We start from the raw sequence: 15053 nt of genomic DNA, 5'->3' as shown, positions 1-15053 counted from the left end.
AATCTATATTTATAGGGCCAATAGACCAACCATTTTGCCGTTACTGTGGGGGAGAGTGGATTTATAGCAACAGCGGCAGTAGTGGAGGTGCGGGGATCTGTGCGAGTATAATAGCATTCCCCTCCAGGGACACTTGTGATTGGTGCAGCTGCCCTTTTCAAAAATGTTGCTGAGTTGTAATTGGCTCACTCACGGCACCATTTTTTAAATTTCAATCGCGGTTCCTGCTAATATTAGCAGTGCGAGACAGGAGGCAGACGGTAGAGAAGTAGCTCAGAAGAGCTTGTGAAGATGCCAGAGTTAGTCCTGGGGAGGCGGCGGCAATGTAAAAGAGCCACCAACCCTGGGTGAAGGTGCAGTGAAATAAATTCTTAAAACATCAGGTGTTATGTCTTTATTTTAAAATCTCCTTTACAGTGGGATTATAGGTACCAGTTGGCCCTTAATGCAGTTCATGCTTGTACATATGGTTCTCCAAGTACTGGAATGCGAGGCAGGCTTTTTTGGGACCTGTAGTCCCACTGCAAAGTACAATATTACTGTTTGCAAAATCACAAGCTATCAACCCTGCGCTCAGCTCCCAGGGGTGCAGGGAAAAGCACTGGGCTTCAGCCCAGGCCTGGGGTCAGTGCCAGATTAAGGTCCACATTGGCCTGGAGCTGAACTCTATGAAGGGCCTATTGTTGCCACGCAGTGGTTGTGAATTTTTCCTTGTGTGGGCAGGGGTGTGTGGTGGCATACTACATCACTGCACTTCCTCCCCACACTACATCTCTTCACTATAGCACAACTATACTACATCTCCATAATACGGGGCATATTTATCACAATTCATATCCGAGATGCGTATGTGATTCATTTGACCTAAATCGCGTTGCGATAATTGAATACATTACAAGGATTAATCCATTATCGCATACAGAGACAGAGCTTGTGAGAATCCAGTTGCCACAATTCTCAGGGTATTTTTCACAAAAAATACCCTGAGATTGTACAGTGCATGCGCTGCCACCGGCAATTAAGACTCTATGTGGACAAAACACGTGTGTCTGTATAAATGTGAGTGAAAAATATCTAAATATGAATATTACAGTATATATTAAACAAAGCCAGAGCGCATGCCTCTCGGCAAACACAGTCAGCTGCAAAAGTGCAGGGACACAGATACATGCTTATATCTCCTTAAAGTACAAGTGAGACCATATACCGCTGCCAGTATAGTATCCACTTTCCCTACCTCTCCCTGCTAACAATGCTGCACAGTCACTCCAGCAGCATAACACGGTGGCAATACTTCCTTCACTGAAGCCGGCGATCTCCTTAAGCTGCTAATTGATGCTCCATATAACGCTGTGTCAGTTGGTATGGGTGGATGGTTTGGCGGCTTTCCTGCTGACAAAGCTGCACACTCCCTCCTGCATCTTGAGGTGGGAGCACTTCTTTCATTATAGCCGGCAATATCCTTAAGCCGCTACTTTATTTTCTGGATGCTCCGTATAGCGCTGTGTCATTCTTTGTGGGTGGGCAGGTCGGCCTCACGTGCCTAGCGGGAAATCCGCCACTGGGGGGCAGAGACACAGGTGGAAAGGCTGGAAGAAGCACACATGGTGAAGGGGATCGGAGATACAGGTGGGAGGAGGTATAGATACAGATGGGAGGGGGCACATATACAGGTGGAAAGGCTGGAAGAAGCAAACGTGGTGAAGGGGGCATAGATATAGGTTGGGAGGAGGCACCGATATGGGTGTAGAGTAGAGATGTGCACCGTAAATTTTTCGGGTTTTGTGTTTTGGTTTTGGAATCGGTTCCGCGGCCGTGTTTTGGATTCGGACGCGTTTTGCCAAAACCTCCCTGAAATTTTTTTGGCGGATTCGGGTGTGTTTTGGATTCGGGTGTTTTTTTACAAAAAACCCTCAAAAACAGCTTAAATCATAGAATTTGGGGGTCATTTTGATCCCATAGTATTATTAACCTCAATAACCATAATTTACACTCATTTTCAGTCTATTCTGAACACCTCACACCTCACTATATTATTTTTAGTCCTAAAATTTGCACCGTGGTCGCTGGATGGCTAAGCTAAGCGACACAAGTGGCCGACACAAACACCTGGCCCATCTAGGAATGGCACTGCAGTGTCAGGCAGGATGGCACTTCAAAAAAATAGTCCCCAAACAGCACATGATGCAAAGAAAAAAAGAGGCGCACCAAGGTCACTGTGTGACTAAGCTAAGCGACACAAGTGGCCGACACAAACACCTGGCCCATCTAGGAGTGGCACTGCAGTGTCAGACAGGATGGCACTTCAAAAAAAATAGTCCCCAAACAGTACATGATGCAAAGAAAAAAAGAGGCGCACCAAGGTCGCTGTGTGACTAAGCTAAGCGACACAAGTGGCCGACACAAACACCTGGCCCATCTAGGAGTGGCACTGCAGTGTCAGACAGGATGGCACTTCAAAAAAATTGTCCCCAAACAGCACATGATGCAAAGAAAAAAAGAGGCGCACCAAGGTCGCTGTGTGACTAAGCTAAGCGACACAAGTGGCCGACACAAACACCTGGCCCATCTAGGAGTGGCACTGCAGTGTCAGACGGGATGGCACTTCAAAAAAATTGTCCCCAAACAGCACATGATGCAAAGAAAAAAAGAGGCGCACCAAGGTCACTGTGTGACTAAGCTAAGCGACACAAGTGGCTGACACAAACTCCTGGCCCTTCTAGGAGTGGCACTGCAGTGTCAGACAGGATGGTACTTAAAAAAATAGTCTCCAAACAGCACATGATGCAAAGAAAAATGAAAGAAAAAAGAGGTGCAAGATGGAATTGTCCTTGGGCCCACCCACCCACCCTTATGTTGTATAAACAGGACATGCACACTTTAACGAACCCATCATTTCAGCGACAGGGTCTGCCACACGACTGTGACTGAAATGACTGGTTGGTTTGGGCCCCCACCAAAAAATAAGCAATCAATCTCTCCTTGCACAAACTGGCTCTACAGAGGCAAGATGTCCACCTCATCATCATCCTCCGATTCCTCACCCCTTTCACTGTGTACATCCCCCTCCTCACAGATTATTAATTCGTCCCCACTGGAATCCACCATCTCAGATCCCTGTGTACTTTCTGGAGGCAATTGCTGGTGAATGTCTCCACGGAGGAATTGATTATAATTCATTTTGATGAACATCATCTTCTCCACATTTTCTGGAAGTAACCTCGTACGCCGATTGCTGACAAGGTGAGCGGCTGCACTAAACACTCCTTCGGAGTACACACTGGAGGGAGGGCAACTTAGGTAGAATAAAGCCAGTTTGTGCAAGGGCCTCCAAATTGCCTCTTTTTCCTGCCAGTATACGTACGGACTGTCTGACGTGCCTACTTGGATGCGGTCACTCATATAATCCTCCACCATTCTTTCAATGGTGTCCACCATTCTTTCAATGGTGACAGAATCATATGCAGTGACAGTAGACGACATGTCAGTAATCGTTGGCAGGTCCTTCAGTCCGGATCAGATGTCAGCACTCGCTCCAGACTGCTCTGCATCACCGCCAGCGGGTGGGCTCGGAATTCTTAGCCTTTTCCTTGCACCCCCAGTTGCGGGAGAATGTGAAGGAGGAGCTGTTGACGGGTCACGTTCCGCTTGACTTGGCAATTTTCTCACCAGCAGGTCTTTGAACCTCTGCAGACTTGTGTCTGCTGGAAAGAGAGATACAACGTAGGTTTTAAATCTAGGATCGAGCACGGTGGCCAAAATGTAGTGCTCTGATTTCAACAGATTGACCACCCGTGAATCCTGGCTAAGCGAATTAAGGGCTCCATCCACAAGTCCCACATGCCTAGCGGAATCGCTCTGTTTTAGCTCCTCCTTCAATGTCTCCAGCTTCTTCTGCAAAAGCCTGATGAGGGGAATGACCTGACTCAGGCTGGCAGTGTCTGAACTGACTTCACGTGTGGCAAGTTCAAAGGGTTGCAGAACCTTGCACAACGTTGAAATCATTCTCCACTGCGCTTGAGTCAGGTGCATTCCCCCTCCTTTGCCTATATCGTGGGCAGATGTATAGGCTTGAATGGCCTTTTGCTGCTCCTCCATCCTCTGAAGCATATAGAGGGTTGAATTCCACCTCGTTACCACCTCTTGCTTCAGATGATGGCAGGGCAGGTTCAGGACTGTTTGCTGGTGCTCCAGTCTTCGGCACGCGGTGGCTGAATGCCGAAAGTGGCCCGCAATTCTTCGGGCCACCGACAGCATCTCTTGCACGCCCCTGTCGTTTTTTAAATAATTCTGCACCACCAAATTCAATGTATGTGCAAAACATGGGACATGCTGGAATTTGCCCAGATGTAATGCACGCACAATATTGGTTGCATTGTCCAATGTCACAAATCCCCAGGAGAGTCCAATTGGGGTAAGCCATTCTGCGATGATGTTCCTCAGTTTCCGTAAGAGGTTGTCAGCTGTGTGCCTCTTATGGAAAGCGGTGATACAAAGCGTAGCCTGCCTAGGAACGAGTTGGCGTTTGTGAGATGCTGCTACTGGTGCCGCCGCTGCTGTTCTTGCTGCGGGAGGCAATACATCTACCCAGTGGGCTGTCACAGTCATATAGTCCTGAGTCTGCCCTGCTCCACTTGTCCACATGTCCGTGGTTAAGTGGACATTGGGTACAACTGCATTTTTTAGGACACTGGTGACTCTTTTTCTGACGTCTGTGTACATTTTCGGTATCGCCTGCCTAGAGAAATGGAACCTAGATGGTATTTGGTACCGGGGACACAGTACCTCAATCAAGTCTCTAGTTGCCTGTGAATTAACGGTGGATACCGGACACACATTTCTCACCACCCAGGCTGACAAGACCTGAGTTATCCGCTTTGCAGCAGGATAACTGCTGTGATATTTCATCTTCCTCGCAAAGGACTGTTGGACAGTCAATTGCTTAGTGGAAGTAGTACAAGTGGTCTTCCGACTTCCCCTCTGGGATGACAATCGACTCCCAGCAGCAACAACAGCAGCGCCAGCAGCAGTAGGCGTTACACTCAAGGATGCATCGGAGGAATCCCAGGCAGGAGAGGACTCGTCAGACTTGCCAGTGACATGGCCTGCAGGACTATTGGCTTTCCTGTGTAAGGTGGAAATTTACACTGAGGGAGTTGGTGGTGTGGTTTGCAGGAGCTTGGTTACAAGAGGAAGGGATTTAGTGGTCAGTGGACTGCTTCCGCTGTCATCCAAAGTTTTTGAACTTGTCACTGACTTCTGATGAATGCGGTCCAGGTGACGTATAAGGGAGGATGTTCCTAGGTGGTTAACGTCCTTACCCCTACTTATTACAGCTTGACAAAGGCAACACATGGCTTGACACCTGTTGTCCGCATTTGTGTTGAAATAATTCCACACCGAAGAGCTGATTTTTTTTGTATTTTGACCAGGCATGTCAATGGCCATATTCGTCCCACGGACAACAGGTGTCTCCCCGGGTGCCTGACTTAAACAAACCACCTCACCATCAGAATCCTCCTTGTCAATTTCCTCCCCAGCGCCAGCAACACCCATATCCTCATCCTGGTGTACTTCAACAGTGACATCTTCAATTTGACTATCAGGAACTGGACTGCGGGTGCTCCTTCCAGCACTTGCAGGGGGCGTGCAAATGGTGGAAGGCGCAAGCTCTTCCCGTCCAGTGTTGGGAAGGTCAGGCATCGCAACCGACACAATTGGACTCTCCTTGGGGATTTGTGATTTAGAAGAACGCACAGTTCTTTGCTGTGCTTTTGCGAGCTTAAGTCTTTTCATTTTTCTAGCGAGAGGATGAGTGCTTCCATCCTCATGTGAATCTGAACCACTAGCCATGAACATAGGCCAGGGCCTCAGCCGTTCCTTGCCACTCCGTGTCGTAAATGGCATATTGGCAAGTTTACGCTTCTTATCAGACGCTTTCAATTTTGATTTTTGGGTCATTTTACTGAACTTTTGTTTTTTGGATTTTACATGCTCTCTACTATGACATTGGGCATCGGCCTTGGCAGACGACGTTGATGGCATTTCATCGTCTCGGCCATGACTAGTGGCAGCAGCTTCAGCACGAGGTGGAAGTGGATCTTGATCTTTCCCTATTTTAACCTCCACATTTTTGTTCTCCATTTTTTAATGTGTGGAATTATATGCCAGTATCAATAGCAATGGCCTACTACTATATATACTGCGCACAACTGAAATGCACCACAGGTATGGATGGATAGTATACTTGACGACAGAGTTAGGTAGAGCAGTGGCCTTCCGTACCGTACTGCTATATATACTGGTGGTCACTGTCAGCAAACTGCAAAACTAAAATGCACCACAGGTATAGAATCTAGATGGATAGTATACTTGACGACACAGAGGTAGGTAGAGCAGTGGCCTTCCGTACCGTACTGCTATATATACTGGTGGTCACTGTCAGCAAACTGCAAAACTAAAATGCACCACAGGTATAGAATCTAGATGGATAGTACACTTGACGACACAGAGGTAGGTAGAGCAGTGGCCTTCCGTACCGTACTGCTATATATACTGGTGGTCACTGTCAGCAAACTGCAAAACTAAAATGCACCACAGGTATAGAATCTAGATGGATAGTATACTTGACGACACAGAGGTAGGTAGAGCAGTGGCCTTCCGTACCGTACTGCTATATATACTGGTGGTCACTGTCAGCAAACTGCAAAACTAAAATGCACCACAGGTATAGAATCTAGATGGATAGTATACTCGACGACACAGAGGTAGGTAGAGCAGTGGCCTTCCGTACCGTACTGCTATATATACTGGTGGTCACTGTCAGCAAAACTCTGCACTGTACTCCTCCTATATAATACTGCTGGTCCCCAGTCCCCACAATAAAGCAGTGTGAGCACAGATATATGCAGCACACTGAGCACAGATATGGAGCGTTTTTCAGGCAGAGAACGGATAAAACTGGTGGTCACTGATCAGCAAAACTCTGCACTGTACTCCTCCTATATAATACAGCTGCTCCCCAGCCCTCCCCACAATTAAGCAATAAGCACAAATATTTGCAGCAACATTAATAAACGGAGAGGACGCCAGCCACGTCCTCTCCCTAACATTATCCAATGCACGAGTGAAAATGTCGGCGACGCGCGGCTCCTTATATAGAATACGAATCTCGCGAGAATCCGACCGCGGGATGATGACGTTCGGGCGCGCTCGGGTTAACCGAGCCATACGGGAGAATCCGAGTATGCCTCGGATCCGTGTAAAATGGGTGAAGTTCGGGGGGGTTCAGTTTCCGAGGAACCGAACCCGCTCCTCACAAGTGTAGAGGGGGCAGAGACACGGGTGGGGAGGTGTCACAGATATGGATGGGGAGGGGCCACAGATATATGTGGGGAGGGGGCACAGATAGAGGTTGGTGAGGGGGCAGGGGCACCAATGGTAAAAGAAGCAGTGGCACAGGTGTGAAGGGGAAGAAACAGGTGGGGTGAAGTGGGATATATTCTTAGAGGCAGTAGCAGTCTGACATAGGCAGCTGCAGCCATATCTGTTGTCCCTGGCCATTTAGGGGAAAACTTAACAAGTAATAGCCTTTTTTGTACTTTTTTAATATTTTTCATTTAATTTGTAATTAAATGAAAAATTTATTTTTATCTTTTTTTTTACTTTAAAAAATTGCACAAATTAGTAATTTGACACCTTTTAAGTGCGTTAAGTACTTTCCTTATGCCCACTAACAACCTTCTATGATTCTGCTAACAAAGTTGTCACTTTTGTGGGGTTCAGGAATGTCTGCCTTTTTCTTGCACTTCTCCCAGGTTGTATTTTGTAGAAAAGTCGCACACCCTAAGCTGCGAGATCCAAGAATTGCCATTTCTAATTGGATATAGCATTTCTCGGGTGTGCATATTGATGTGAAGTCTGCGAGTTTCATGAAACAAACTCGCATTCACAGACTCACACCTAATTGGACGGAACCCTATAACTGTACTAAGGAGTAAGAAACTTTCTAGTCGGTGGAATAACCCCAAAGAGAATAGGTTTTCTCAGCCCTGGATACCAGTTACAGGGGCTAATTCAGACCTGATCGCTAGGCTGCATTTTCGTACAGCCTGCAATCAGGTCTAAACTGCGCATATGTATGCACCACAATGCACAGTGACGTCGCATGGGTACAAGCGGATCACCACTCAGCGATGGCTTTGTGCGAAGAATGCATTAGCGCGGGTGATCGCAAGGAGATTGACAGGAAGAAGGCGTTTGTGGGTGGCAACTGACCGCTTTCAGGGAGTGGTTGGAAAAACGCAGGCGTGTCCAAGCGTTTGTAGGGAGGGTTCCTTGAACTCAATGCCAGTCGCGGACAGGCTGAAGTGATCGCAGCGGCTGAGTAAGTCCTGGGCTATGCAGAGACTACACAAGATCTGTTTGTGCAGTTTAGCTACACATGCGTTCGCACACTTGCACAGCTAAAATACACTCCCCCAGTAGGCGGCGACTATCTGATTGCAGCAGTGCAAAAGTCGCCTTCTAGCAATCAGGTCTGAATTAGGCCCACAGTTCGCACCAGCACATGCTGGTGTCAAGTCCTGGCTGTTATTGAGGCAGTCTAATCCAATATGAGGGTTGTGTGTTAGGGATTAACTTCATTATATAGAATGGGGTGCTGAAAAAAATCTATCAATATTTCTCAAATTCATAAACCGATGATTCGGTCCTCTACAGGGTCCTTTATCATAGCACAGTGAGCTCTGGACCGATTTTAAATACACCACAAACTAAACAACCAATTATCAAATAGTCCCCATCCACAATCAAATCTGGCTATATGGGACAGTCCTGTTGAAGATCTTTAAATAACCATTCATCTTTGCTGAGGATTAATGTCCGGTCCTTTGAGTTAAGTAGCAATGTTAACATTTTAAAAAAACCTTTCTGTCAGAAATATGTTTGTCAGTGAGGCGGGGACGTGCTGCTGTCAGTGAGGCAGGGATGTGCTGCTGTCAGTGAGGCAGGGATGATTGCTGCCAGTGAGGTGGGAGATGTTCCGGTGTCAGTGAAGCGGGGATGTGCCACTATCAGGTGGGGATGTGCCGCTGTCAGTGAAGCAGGGATGTCAGTTACAGTAGGTGGACATGTGCCACTGTCAGTGAGGTGGGAATGTGCCACTGTCAGTGAGGCAGGGATGTGCCGCTGTCAGTGAGGCAGGGATGTGCCATTGTCAGTGAGGTGGGGATGTGCCGCTGTCAGTGAGATGGGTATGTGCCGCTGTCAGTGAAGCGGGGATGTGCCACTGTCAGGTGGGGATGTGCCGCTGTGTCAGCGTCCGGGGTCTTACCGGAACGCTGGGGCCGCGGGGCGGGCTTCACGGGCGGCCGGGCAGCGGCGGTGGAGGGCTGCGGCGCTGGGTTCAAGGGTACAGGCAGCGGTAATGGCGTTGAGGGGGTCTGCTCGTGGCGGCGGGACGCCTCTGCAGCAGCTCGCTCTCGCTAAGCCGTTGCCTAGGAGACCAGGGGCAGTGAGCAGCATGTTGTCAGAAAAGGTCTGCATTACTGGGCGCCGCCATGTTGGAGACCAAGTTTCTGACATAATTCCTGTTCATAGTTTTCCAGCCAATCCAGGGAGACTTCTTCCTATAAAAGGGGGCTGGTTTAGGACAGGGATGCCAGTGCTTCAAGTTACAACCCTGTTGTAGGTGCTTTAGCCTGTGCTCCCAGGATTCCTGCTGTATTCTGGTACTTCTAACCCTGCTTTGCCAGTTCTCAGTTGCTGCTGCAGTTTTCCCGTTCCTAGCCTGCTGCTGCCCGTGGAGACGCTCTTGGAAAACCCGGTTCAGTAAGACCCTTTGGGCACGGACGACCCCGGGTCTCTTGCCTCGTCCTCCAAGCCACAGTCCGCAGATCCTTGCTTCCAGCCAAGTCCTCGAACCACCATTCACAGTCCTTAGCTCGCTATCTCCAGCTTCATCTTTCAAGCCACAGTCTACAGTTCTCAGTCTCCAGTCACGACCAAAACTACCGTCCACAGTTCTCAGCTCCTCTACCGCAGTTTCATCTCATAAGTCGCAGTCCACGGTTCTTGTCTTCAGCCTCGTTTTACTCTCACCCACAGTTCCACAGTTCTTTGTCTACGACCACGTTCTCAAGTCACCGTTCATCAACCTCAGTTTTCTACCTCTGCTCTGTACATAATAAATACTTTCCATTGACTCTCAAACTCCGCCTACATCCTTTATTGCTCCGTATCCCATGCAAAGGAACTATATCCAACCCCCTCATTTTGTTCTTCCCCAGCCTGCTACCTCCTGGGGCAAGTCTCAACTGCCGGATCCCCAAACTTTGCTAGACGTGACAGTGAAGCAGTGGCCCAATGGATTCGACGGGTGATCAGGCCTCAGGAGGAGATTCAACCGCAGATATCTGGTCTCGCTTAAGTAAGCAGGAGGCCACAAAATCTCAAATTGTGCAGTTCATGCAGAGTATGTCCGAACGTCTCGATTCTCTCTGTGTTGCCATGACGGCTCCTCAAGTTCCTACAGCTGCTCCCACATTAGCACCTCCGGTTCCGCTTCCTCCTTTGCCAGGCCCACTTCCACGGTTGCATTTGCCATCTCCCAGTAAATTCGATGGGAATCCAAAGCAATGCCGTGGGTTTCTTAACCAGTGTGAAATCCAGTTCGAACTACAGTCGGCCAGTTTCCCATCAGCACGAACCAAGGTAGCCTATACCATTTCTTTACTTACTGGGCAAGCGTTGGAATGGGCGTCACCTTTGTGGGAGAGGTCGGACCCAATCCTGTCTAACTACTCGGAGTTTGTAGCCGCCTTTCGAAGAATCTTCGACGAACCGGGCAGGACTTCTGCAGCCTCATTGGAGATCCTGCGCCTGCGTCAGGGCACGTGTACGGTCAGTCAGTACGTGATCCAGTTTCGTACTCTCTCCTCTGAACTGAACTGGAATGAGGAGGCTCTCATCGCAGCTTTCTGGAGCGGTCTCTCCGAGAAGATAAAAGATGACCTCGCGACTCAGGACGTACCTGATAAGTTGGATAAGTTAATTTCCCTATGCAATAAATTAGACTTAAGATACAGAGAACGCTGTATGGAGAAATCACGGTCAGATCGTCCCAGGCCTCGAGTCGTTCCTCCACCAACACCATCAACTCCAACTACTGAGGAACCCATGCAGATCAATCGTTCCCATCTTTCCAACGAGGAACGTCAGAGACGGCGACAAGGGAACTTATGCCTGTACTGTGGTGCATCTGATCATTTTGTTAAATCTTGTAGCCAACGTCCGGGAAACGCCCGCTCCTAGCTTGTGCCGGAGAGGTCAAGCTAGGAGAATTCTCAGAATTACCTGCCAAGAAAGAGTCAGTCTTGTTAACCCACCTGGAGCTTCCTTCTTCCTCTCTTCTCATCCCTGCACTACTCGACTCCGGAGCCGCCGAAAGTTTTATTACATCAGCTCTGGTCAAACGATCTGGGATACAAACGGTCCGTTTGGATCGTACCATCTCAATTACTGCTGTGGATGGAAGTCATATTCCTGAGGGAATTATCACTCTTCGTACAATTCCTCTTAAGATGAAGGTTGGAGCTCTTCATTCGGAAAACATCTCTTTCCTAGTAATTCCCAAAGCCTCTCACGAACTGATCCTAGGATTAACATGGTTAAGTAGACACAATCCCCACATAGATTGGCAAACCATGGATGTTCTTTCCTGGGGACGAAACTGTTTCCAGAACTGTTTGCCCTCTGTAAGACCTCTCTGCTCTTCTAGTCCTTCCAGCCTCCCTGCAGAATACCAGGCCTTCCAAGATGTTTTTAGTAAGCATGGGGCGGACACCTTGCCTCCGCATCGCACTTGGGATTGTCCCATTGATCTGGTACCCGGCAAGACTCCTCCCCAACGTCGAATCTACCCGCTCTCACTCCCTGAGACTCAGGCCATGTCGGAGTATATCCGGGAGAACTTGGAAAAAGGGTTCATTAGGTCATCCACCTCTCCGGCTGGGGCAGGGTTTTTCTTTGTCAAAAAGAAGGATGGGGGTCTGCGGCCCTGTATTGACTATAGAGGTCTCAATGACATTACAATTAAGAACAGATATCCATTACCTCTTATTCCAGAACTGTTCGACCGTGTTAAAGGAGCTACTGTATTCACTAAGCTGGACTTACGGGGAGCCTACAACCTTATACGTATTCGCCCAGGTGACGAATGGAAGACGGCTTTTAATACCCGCGACGGCCACTACGAATATCTGGTAATGCCTTTTGGCCTATGTAACGCACCAGCCGTCTTTCAAGAATTCGTTAATGAAATCTTCAGAGATCTCCTCTATGACTGCTTGGTGGTTTACTTGGATGACATCCTCATTTTTTCTAGGGATCTGAAGACCCATCGAGAACAAGTCAAAGAAGTTCTAACTCGTTTACGGAGGAATCAACTATTTTGTAAGCTCGAGAAGTGCACCTTCGAAGTACCCACGATTCCATTCCTCGGTTACATCCTTTCAGGGCAGAAATTGCAGATGGATCCCGCTAAAGTCCAAGCGATTCAGGATTGGTCGCTTCCAGCTTCCCTTAAGGGAGTTCAACGTTTCCTGGGGTTCGCTAACTTCTACCGAAGATTCATTCAGAATTATTCCTCTGTCATAGCCCCCATAACAGCATTAACCAGGAAAGGAGCCGATCCAGCCAAATGGTCTCCAGAGGCTTTAGAAGCCTTTTCATCGTTAAAGAAGGCCTTCATGACCGCTCCTGTTCTTCAACAACCTGATCTCAGTCGTCCGTTCCTGGTGGAAGTCGATGCCTCCACGGTAGGAGTGGGAGCAGTTTTATCTCAGCTCTTCGAGGACAAGAAAGTCCATCCTTGTGCGTTCTTCTCGCGAAGATTCTCCCCCGCTGAGCAGAATTACGCTATTGGGGAGCAAGAATTACTAGCAATTAAGTTAGCCTTTGAGGAGTGGAGGTATTTGTTGGAGGGAGCTCAGCATCCAATCTCGGTAACCACGGATCATAAGAATCTCCTGTATCTACAGTCAGCCCTATGTCTGAATCCACGTCAAGCAAGATGGACACTCTTCTTTACCCGTTTCAACTTTAAACTTAGTTACCGCCCAGGGTCCCTCAACAAAAGGCAGATGCATTATCTCGTTCCTTGAGTTCTGAAGAACCCTCTGACCGTTCAAAAGAACAATACATCTTAGACTCCACCTCTTTTTCAGCAACCAATACCTCTCCACTTCCTCCTCCAGGAAAGATCTTCGTTGCTCCAAATCTTCGCAAGAGACTGCTTACATGGGCTCACTCTTCCTCCTTCATGGGCCATGCGGGTGGTCATAAAACGCTCAAATTCATTCAGCGCTCCTACTGGTGGCCTCATCTCAGGACTGATGTACAGGAATTCGTGGCTGCCTGTCCAAAGTGTGCTCAGCATAAAAATCCTAAAGGTCCTCCAGCCGGGTTACTTCATCCGCTACCTGTGCCGCAAAGACCATGGACACATATTTCTATGGACTTTATTACTGATTTGCCTGTGTCTGGCGGACGGAACACCGTATGGGTCATAGTTGATCGATTTTCTTTAATGGCACACTTTGTTCCCCTGACCAGTCTTCCATCAGCATCCCAGCTGGCAAAATTATTCATAGAAGAGATTTTCCGTCTCCATGGATTACCGCAGGAAATCGTATCTGATAGAGGTCCCCAGTTTGTGGCCAAGTTTTGGAGATCCCTATGTTCTGCTCTTGGCGTGAAATTGAATTTCTCCTCAGGATATCATCCTCAAACGGTTGGTCAAATAGAAAGAGTGAACCAGGACCTGGAGACATTTCTGCATTTATTCATGTCCTCCTCTCAGGACGACTGGCTGGACTTCCTCCCATTTGCAGAATTTGCCCATAACAATCTTTATCACTCTGCCACAAAATCTTCTCCATTTTACATTAATTATGGTTATCATCCGAAAGTTCCTGACTTCCAACTTCTGCCTACACTCGAGGTTCCAGCCGCAGAGTCAACACTTAGACAATTTACTGAATCCTGGAAACAAATTCACAAGGCCTTGCTCAAGACATCCAAGAAGTATAAGACCTACGCAGATCTAAAGCGAAAAGCGGTACCAAGCCTTAAAGTGGGAGATCGGGTTTGGGTTTCCACACGTAACCTAAGATTGAAGGTTCCTACTAAGAAGTTTGCTCCCAGGTTTATTGGGCCCTACCCAATCGAAAGAGTTTTGAATCCTGTGGCTTACAAGGTGAAGTTACCTCCACATTTAAGAATCCCTAACGCTTTTCATATTTCTCTCTTAAAACCGTTGGTACTCAATCGATTCAGAGCTGCTTTACCTAAATCACCCAAGATCCAGTCAATACAAGGAGACGAATTTGAGATTCATAAGATCCTCGAATCCCGCAAACGATATGGTCGCCTCCAGTACCTAGTTGATTGGAAGGGATATGGACCTGAGGAAAGGTCCTGGGTAGAGGCAGAGGACGTCCATGCCCCAAGTCTTCTTCGGACATTTCATGCCAAATTTCCAGCTAAACCTTATAGGTGTCCGGAGTCCACCCACAAAGGGGGGGTACTGTCAGCGTCCGGAGTCTTACCGGAACGCTGGGGCCGCGGGGCGGGCTTTACGGGTGGCCGGGCAGCGGCGGAGGAGGGCTGCGGCCCTGGGTTCAAGGGTACAGGCAGCGGTAATGGCGTTGAGGGGGTCCGCTCGTGGCGGCGGGACGTCCCGCTGCAGCAGCTCGCTCTCACTAAGCCGTTGCCTAGGAGACCACGGGCAGTGAGCAGCATGTTGTCAGAAAAGGTCTGCATTACTGGACGCCGCCATGTAGGAGACCAAGTTTCTGACATAATTCCTGTTCCTAGTTTTCCAGCCAATCCAGGGAGACTTCTTCCTATAAAAGGGGGCTGGTTTAGGACAGGGATGCCAGTGCTTCAAGTTACAACCCTGTTGTAGGTGCTTTAGCCTGTGCTCCCAGGATTCCTGCTGTATTCTGGTACTTCTAACCCTGCTTTGCCAGTTCTCAGTTGCTGCTGCAGTT

This window comes from Pseudophryne corroboree, chromosome 1 (genome assembly GCF_028390025.1).
Source record: "Pseudophryne corroboree isolate aPseCor3 chromosome 1, aPseCor3.hap2, whole genome shotgun sequence".
NCBI lineage: Eukaryota > Metazoa > Chordata > Amphibia > Anura > Myobatrachidae > Pseudophryne > Pseudophryne corroboree.
The sequence above is the reverse complement of the archived record's forward strand: the minus strand, read 5'-3'. Positions refer to the sequence as shown.